This window comes from Varroa jacobsoni, unplaced genomic scaffold (genome assembly GCF_002532875.2).
Source record: "Varroa jacobsoni isolate VJ856 unplaced genomic scaffold, vjacob_1.0 scaffold_716, whole genome shotgun sequence".
Taxonomy (NCBI): Eukaryota; Metazoa; Arthropoda; class Arachnida; order Mesostigmata; family Varroidae; genus Varroa; species Varroa jacobsoni.
Genome location: NW_019213618.1, coordinates 58,527 through 67,660, shown reverse-complemented (window position 1 = coordinate 67,660; position 9,134 = coordinate 58,527). Strand labels below are relative to the sequence as shown.

General features: G+C 39.2%; 1 protein-coding gene and 1 long non-coding RNA gene across 6 annotated transcripts in view; one reads left to right on the top strand and one right to left on the bottom strand.

Moving 5' to 3' along the window:
* The window catches only part of LOC111262960 (guanine nucleotide-binding protein subunit alpha-11), a 56,305-nt gene that overhangs the window by 20,333 nt on the left and 26,838 nt on the right, over window positions 1-9,134 (top strand). The gene's annotated exons all lie outside the window — the stretch shown is intronic.
* On the bottom strand, window positions 3,849-5,502 carry LOC147753135 (uncharacterized). The gene is made up of 2 exons (XR_015312097.1): window positions 5,111-5,502; window positions 3,849-4,444 (listed from the first exon to the last, which is right to left on the bottom strand). It is a non-coding gene; the product is annotated as an uncharacterized LOC147753135 (long non-coding RNA).

Below are 9,134 nucleotides of genomic sequence, written 5' to 3'. Positions count from 1 at the left end.
CTGTAAACAATTACATCTGTTTAGGTATCGAACTGAATGTTCTACTAGGATGAATCTACCAGGAGTCCAATCGAGGCGTGTCTTGCTGGTACTATCTGGGGTTTCTCCAACAAGCTAACAGAAATGTCATAGCAGCCATATAAGCAGCTATTAACCTTGATAGGAACTCATTATATTGTTAGACTTCCTATCGTTGTACTTAGTAATTTCTAGTAATAGTTTTTGTCGATGCTGAGATTACAAACAGAGTGGAAGCACGTTGCTTGGTTATGGTTGCTATGGCAACGCATTCAGAGATACGCATTACCCACTCAGACTTTGCCTGAGTTATTTCGTCAAGTATATCAGTCTCCCAATCTCCACTTGTAGAACGACCGCACTGATTAAAGCCACATACCACGCGAAATCATATAACAGAATCCCGATTCAGAAAGAGTGATCATATTTATCAAATTAAATTTAAAGCATCGTTTGATCTAGCAGTTAAAACAGGTTAAGACAGAATGGCCAGGGAAGCTGTTTTTGTATTAAGCCTGGATGCGAAGGACTCGTCTCGCTTTCAGACAAGGCGGTATCGAGGTAGAGGCAGGCGTTGACCATGAAGCAGAGTTTACCTAGTGAGATAATATCTCCCCTCGCTTTGATATTCTAACTAGTAATTTTTTTTTAACAGCACCTGTTTGTGTATGCGATTTTTCCGGCAGTCGATTCAGACTTGTCTTATAGACCCACGTTATGCTTTCAAAAATTGATAGCGACTTGGATTAAGTAGGAGAAAGAAGTTGATCCGCAAAAAAGAGAGGAAAGAAGTCGAGAACAATGAATTTCAGACGGCACGGATTATCCCTGGCAAAATTAAACCAAGACACTGGGAGATGAAACAATAAACTTCCGCAACATGTTTAGTCTCTGTCATGGTGCAATGCTGGCGTGTTTATGAATTACTAAATTTATGAATAAATGAGGTAAGCCAACTTCAAACGAAGGCATGAATGGTTCGTGCGGGAAAAATTCCGTCATCTGAAACAGCGATGTAAAACAATCGTCCTAAATATTAATTAGTTATCATGCCGTTTGATAGGCCTGTTAGAGAAACCCTAAAGCAGTTGAGCAAGACCGAAGCCGACTGGATCTTCTACTCAGGGCTGATAATTGACGCTTAACTTGTCCGTACAATTGATATAGCACGAGCTGTTAGAAGAAGAAGACAATAGTACCAGACGTAAAAGACGAACTGTTTGTTCAGCAGTTTTTGGCCAGCATAATGCGGAATGGTTAAGGAAGGCTTTCATGAAACCTTTGATTTTATCTGCAAAAAGAAAACTATCTGGTGCTATTTGCTTCTTCAACATGAAGATTGCCTCCTATTGTAGCTATAGTGCACAATTTAGATATTCTGAAGACATCGGTCTAGAAGGGGGCTATATGAAAGTTAAGCAGATTTATCCCTCGGGAAACTAGCGTTAGGAGATTGCAGGCAACCACACGCAACAGAGCAATGTGCTTCTTGTCGGGGACGTCGCATTTTAATGAAGACCGCGCAAGGTGTTTGATTTGGAAGAGACAAACAGGCATATAAAACATTTACGAAGAGTAATGAAGCGAAGACAGCTTACACTAATCCGTAATTATTGATTACATCAACGATTGTCAAGAACAGCTGGAGCGGTTCCGGCAAGGGAAATCGGCGTGTAGCCAATACGTTTGCTATGCATGGCATTAGCCAGGAAATTTATGGGATCGGAGCCTTTCACGAACCGATTTAGAGTTGTATCCGCCTTAACCCACATATAATGCTGAAGGAGGCACATATTCGGCGTGGATCGATTGCCTAACAAGTAATTAAACAAGTAGACGACGCGGCCGATAATCATAAAAAGCATGACCTTGACTTATGTTTAGAAATAGACATTAATTTCTTTCAACAGAAATTTACAGATTATAAATTTGCTTTTATCAATAAGAGCACTGTAGGTATTCATAAAGGTGCTATACAGTTTAGTGTAGAAATTGAGGTATTATTATTGTAAAGCCTTGACTAGGCAAATGAATTCCGTATTCCTCTAACAGAGAGGTAGGCAAGGTGCGAACAAACTAGAATCTTTTTTTTTTCGAAATTTCAATTTTCTTCTTGTTGTTTTTCTGTTCCCGTTTTCACGGCACATACGTACATATCTGCAGGTAGACCTACAAATAGACACTTACTTACGTTAGGTACGTGTTACGTAGTAACCTCAAAGACAAGTCCTTTTGTGCTTCCCATACAACACCCGCCACTATATGAGTATAGTGTACACTCATATATTCACGCGCAATGAAAGTGTAATTTGCAGAAGCCGTATAGAATAAGCAGATGAGAAACTAGCACGTGTGATGATATTTTTCGACAGACTTACCACGTCAAGAGACAATTGAAACTCGCTTGAAAAAGAAACGCAATCCTAAGGCCATACCCTCATTTCTCTCTTCGAATTCCCAACTGTCAAATCGCCAGGAAGCATTCGCGGTTTAGAAGTTCAATTACGTGTACACATAAAGATAAACAGTTAGCCAAATGGATAGAAAGAGGCACAGGCGATACAGTCAGCGCAGGCCAAGTGCAGGAGACCACGTCGTCGTCACCATTGTTATTGATGTCGCTGTTGTTATCGGCAGTGATAGCGAAATTTTTTTTTGTAACTGCCACAGTAGCTGACATAGCAGAGATGGGAGTGATGGGGCACCGACGTGTCTATCGAAGGACGACGTCGTGAACCTATGGCCCAAGCGTTTCGAGTGCGGCGATACAAAGGGTGAACGGAAGAGACATAACCGAGATATCACCTCAAGCAGTGCAATGCACAAATGGACGAACAAACAAGCAGTATTATGCGAAATTCGCGGCAGTGGCGATGACCGCAGTCGGCGGCCGTAGATACAGAACAGAACATCGCAATAAATAACGAAACATACCATCGCACACTCCGAGCAAACGGCAGTATTAAACGGTATAAATGCATTTCAGTGATTTTGTGGTTTAAGTGTAGATAGAAAATAGTCTGGGTGTTTATCTACATCCAGACTCTTTTCTTTGTAGATGTAATACTCAAGGCTTACTGTGTCTTTGCTTAAGAGTGTAATATGGGATATAACAGTAAATGGTGAATGGTCGTAGGGTGACGCTAGTTTCCGCGTCCGACGCGGGAACAACCTACAAATACTTCAACCACTCCCTTATTTTCTTTTTGGGACTTAATAACAGATGGAGAAAAGAATGTACGAGATAGAGCTGGAAATACGTGGCTTGATAGCGAAATAATGGGGTTCGGCTACTTGTTAAAAGAAAATAGCAAAATTCGGAAAAGTATAGGAAAAAGCAGAGTTCGAAGGGGACGAAGTAATGTAGGTTTGTACTTCAGTGAGGCAAAATTGTGTTTTTAATGTTCCTATTGACAGTTACCATGTACGGTTTGTATGAATGGATGCCAGCTTTGGAGCAAAAGAGGCGGACTGAAATATACATTTGCATAATAATTCGAAAAAGCAATTTTGGAGAAAGTAAAAATATACTATACCTTATAACAGACTGAACAATTGTTTCGACGCTGACGCATTTGATATCTCATTTGACGCATGACGTTTGAAACAGTTAGATCGTGCTGTAATAGAGAAGGACTAATTTCATTAAATAAATGGCTCCGTTCTGTGTAGCAAAGCCGGAGAAAACCCTCACAGATGTTGTATGTGTATGAGTGTTGCTAATAAATATTGCAAGCAATCAAGAGTGTCGCATCACTGGGACATATTGCATTATGATGCTGCGCCACGTTCTATAAGCCTATGTCATTTGTTAGCGTAATCAGACTGACTTATATGTACGATTTGGCTTTTTACTATTAGGCCTGGTTTATTTATAGTATCGTATAATATAGTAGAAGTCGTAGTTAATTACTACAAGTAGCTAATCATTAGCTTTCCTTTAGTATCTTATTAGGCCAATACTATGGCTAGAATCATCCAAGGTTGAATAATCTTCCGGTAGACCACAACTGGTTCATAGCATCGCCGTACATGGATATTTCGAAGGTTTGGTGTGGACACTGTGGCGTGGAGTTCGAGGAAAAGCAACAGCAATTACCATTTCTGTTGGCGACCGTACAGATTCATTATGAAGTCAAGCGTTCGTTACAAGATTAGCCCTTTTTATAAGTCGAAATATATCTCACCATGAGTTTACATGACATAATTGACATCGGTTCATATATATTAAAAGGTGGATAAAAATGTCTCAACATCTTCATTCTATATTTTCATATAGTTCGTGTGAGTACAAAGAATGAAGGAAAAAACAGGCCGTTCTCGTATGTTGTTTCACTTAACGACAATTTTTGGGATGATTTCAAATGGGATGATGTAACAGCGCCTTTGGTTGAACAAACGCTTGAGGAGACCCTGAGGAATGCTCCTGGAAAGGAAACAGGCGAGACGTGGAAATAAATCGTTTTTAAGCTTGCCTGTAACTAAATATTAAAAAGATTTTTGAAGGCTGAGTGATGGTTTGCTGTAACCGTAAAAGACTCTGAAACAATGGAGAGATACGGCGAATTATAATTAGATTTCCTATGGTTATATAAATATATGGGTAAATTAATTATAGTAAATAATGTCAAAATTGCACACTGTAAGTATTAGTCGTTAGCATAATGGCATTTACACTAAGCAAGAAAGGTGTGCGAAGTTTGATACTGATTAAAAAGTTAGGCCTTGGCTGTATCTAGATACATCTTTAAAAGGATTCATATATGAAGTTCGTTTTTGAATCAGACTTCCTGTACCAAAAAAAAACTAAATTATCTAGAATGGTAAAGGCGGTCGCGTCGTTTGCAAGGTGAACCTCGACGTGAATTTCATTTGAAAAGAGTGCTAAATTAAGACTGTTAATTTCTTTCATGGAGAAATCATACGCGTATAGTCGAAGTTCGATCTATCTGTGTAAAGCGAGTCAACGAATAGGTTTATATTAACGTATGCCACCTGACGAATATCTCGCCTCCGCGGTCGTTGTCTACCAGCATAAACAAATGCTACGAGTGTTCAATATTCATTTATGCGTAGGGTTAGTTTTATTTACCCCGCAACGCAAGTTACTACCAACTTGTCGATGACGTCTGCTTGATGTGCCAACAACAATTTCCTTTCTGTTGGTGAGAAATCGCCTACTGATGTTATAGAATTCATACACGCTGCATGTTATCTCAATAAGCCTTTGAAAACGTAACTTCGATGACACAGTATAGTATACAACAGCGATACCTTATAATCTCAATAGAAAAACAAGATACAGCACAGAACAATTTTCAGCCATGTTTCAACTCTGCATACGCTTTAGCGGAGCGGTTACCGCTAAAATATAGTCAGACAGTTAAACAGCTTTGGTGGCCATTACGAAGTCAAGATTAAGGTTCAATACACTCCTTTGTTTGACATTAATGTTATTGTCCTGATTAACGGAAAAACAGATAGCACTTGTTGGGGCTTTGGCGAGAGTTTTCGTGTGTTTATATATATATATATAATATATATATATATATATATATATATAGAGGAAGTTATTCGATCGCGAGAACTGTTGCGCATTACCGAGTAGCCCCTGGACGTGGGACGAAATTAATATTTGTATGCATCACTTAGTATTTACAGGATGATAAACCACTACATGTTACTGCTGTCTGAGAATCTAACCAGCTTATGAATTAACAACGCATAGTCTCGAATGCAGCGTAGGCAAGTCTCAAATCGAAGCTATGCGATATAGACCAGAAGGCCAAACCGGACAGTTACAATATACCGTACTTATGTAGCTAGGTTCGGCGGTAGTGTGTCTGCCTTCCAAGCTTACAGAGACGTGAGGCCGCCTAGGTGCGAAACCGGATTTAGACGCATGATTCTCTTTGCAGTTAAAAGGCCAGCCAACCAAAGCAGCAATGCTCACCTACGATAGTACGCGACGGATTACTAGATAAAGATAAAAATTTAAAAGAGACAATAATTAATGAACTCGTATGAAATGCGATTTAGCCTCTATGGCAAGTGGGAATTGATAGTGACTTCTTTTACTAGCGGGGTGTAGCTACTCAATAAACTTAGAGAACTAACGCAGTTATTGGCCAGTGGAATGGTTTGGAACAAAAGGACGCCTACTGCGAGATCGAAACTTCTGGGCGTTTTCGCCATGTGGAGACTTCGATTCTGCTGCTGTTTCGAACAATAATCACGGCGGAGAAATGTATTGTGTGTTGCTACAGAACGTGCGAATTTAGGGCGCAATGTACTTTCACGCATTGGACAATTGAAAAAAGTGTCCTCTTATTTGATTTCTTTCACATATTTGGCCATTTATTATGTGGACATGTCCTCGGGATCGCTTCGGCGTAGCATCAAAGATTTGTTCCCACTAAAAAGTCAAATCGAGCTAAATCTTCCTGGATTTATCGAAAAGAGGTTTATCAAATGATATTGTAATCCTATGACAAACAAGCCATTTGCCAGAAATTTGCACCAGCGACGGCTGCATGCTCATAGTTACCTAGGCAATGCACTATGCATTAGTTGCCTTTAATATATTTTGCAAACATGTTAAGTTCAATGCTAATTTTCGGAAAACACCAAAAAAATATTACGTACTACAAGCGACCGTCAAATTCTGTTATTCTCCACCGGTAATCTTCATATGTTTTGACCTCTGTGAAGTTGAAATAGCTCAACGGAAAAATATAATCATAGTACAGTGTAGCCATTGGTTTACCCAGCGTCGTGATAAGATTGACAGTTCAAGTGGCCGAGTTATGAAATGGTAGAATAAGGCTATGTAATCATTTAAAAAGATCATAGCGAACTGTTTTCTCAAGATAAATTTTTTACCTGTTCGTCTACGGTTATTACAATAAAAAAATCGTATATATATATATATATATATATATATATATATATATATATATATGAAACACACCCACAGATTTAAGGCTGTGAATAGTCTAATATTATAATATATTCACCTGACAGATAGAAAACGACCTGAATTCAAAGCTGTCATAGGCATTCTTATTTAATGTAGATTGTAAGTCTCGCAAGGTACAACGGATTATATATTTTTTTACTCTTATATTATTTGGTAGAGCTTCAAAGCTTGTATATTAAACATGTGTTTAGTTCATTCTATATGGTATATTTCTTCGAAATTCAACCGTGGATTGAAGCAAGATTACTAAGCTGCAGAAGCCGGCAGTGACACCTGACCTTAAACCTGGATATGGAACATTAGCATAGTTTTTTTTCTCTAAAACCTTTACATATGACAGAGCTATGCCAGCATATTACCAAACTGAATCCACAACTGCTCGAGTTAATTTCAATTGTATGAGACTTATATGTTTTTAGAGAAATTTTAATAATTACCACTAAATTGGTAACTAATTCTATTAGATGTTTTGCACATTTTAGAAGCGTTTTCTAATGATTTGCCTTCAAAATCAGTTTGTTTGTGGGTATAAAATCATATACGTACATGTTTAAACAGTGCTTCTTCTTACAATATACATTAGAGACTTAGAGACGAAGCTAAGCGCTTGTTCAAATTTGGCTTAATAAACTAAGATCGTCCAACCTCCGTTGTGAATTTCATATACAGGTAAACATGGACCACCTATCTAACTACTCATCAGCGAACAAGATCTGGTTAGACCCCAAGAGATGTTTTTATAGTCCAGGGAACCTCTCACATGACCTTATAAGCGATCTGCAATACCACAGAAGCCGCAATAGCAAATAGCCGAATGAGGCTGTTTTAATAGATTCAGCCTTTGTTCTATATTTCTCTTAAGAGAGAAAATGGAATTAGATCTCACTTAGTTAACTAGGTGTAGCGTGATAGCTTCTGCTGTAGTGACCAGTTGCACGAACCAGGTGGCCAACAAGAGGCAAGAAAATTAGAAGTTCCAATTTCTGTACACTTCTTCCTTTGCTACTGAGAAACACTGACGTCGTAATAGTTCTATCAACAGGAAAGCAGCATATAGGACTAGCCAAGCTGAAACACTACTGGCTGTCAAGGTTTGTAAAATATAATAGATTCATATATGTTCACTTCCAGGAAGGGGGTTGTGAGCTTGGGTGGAAAAGTAGTCTTTGCTTTGGAAAGTCAATGGGTTTCTAGTTAACGTGTTGCTGTTATAACTGTTTTCACACCTGTGGGTTTAACGTTTTCCTAATTGTGCCTACGTTTACTCTATTGTAAAAACTATGCGAACAGATTTGGCAGTCTGATTTCCCAAAAAAAAGTCTACACGTTCGATTCGATCCCTCACGTCCGATACGGTTATCTTCATAGATACTATATTTGGCGCTACGCAACATTTAAAGGACTTTTATCAGCCGATTTCATTTGAAGTAGAACGCCCGATAAAGCTTTCGTCGTTCTACCTAAAATTAAATTTAGGCAAAAATTTAGCCGTTTACTCAACCTCGAACCCCCTAAGGCCCCCATGTTTCCTTAGGGACATACAGCTGGTTTGTAAAAGAGCACCGCCAGCGTTAATATACGGAAGGGACCTTACTGGGACGGAAGGGACAGTCATGTTGTCACTCGTCTGCCTTAACAATGGAAACGTATCGCAGGTGAGGTAGCATGACCTTCGCTATGGATATTAACACTAATGGTAGTGAACGCGGTCATTTTCAAAATTGCTGTTCGCTAACTATAGTTAATATCAATAACTGGTAGCTAACTATAATATCATCCGTAGCGAGTCGTACCGATGACACTGGAGCTGAGTAAGCTACGAGTGGGGCTACCCAATTGGATATCTGAGGTTGTACGTTTGAGTACACTGATAAAGAAAGACCTTCATCATTGTACTAGCAGCAGCGACAACGCTAGTCGAATTCAGAGAATCGTAGATCCCTAACGGGGAACGGCTTACAAAGTGTTTTTCTGCTTTCGCAAGCTGGAATGTCGGTGTAAAGGTCCTATCCAAACTGCAGCTTTACATTTTCGCCGTAGCAATATATTCTCTGAATATCTGGCCTTCCGATAGAAGGTCCCTGGGGGCAGTTCGCCATAAACTATGAACCAGGAGCTGCAGCAGGAAACGGCTAGA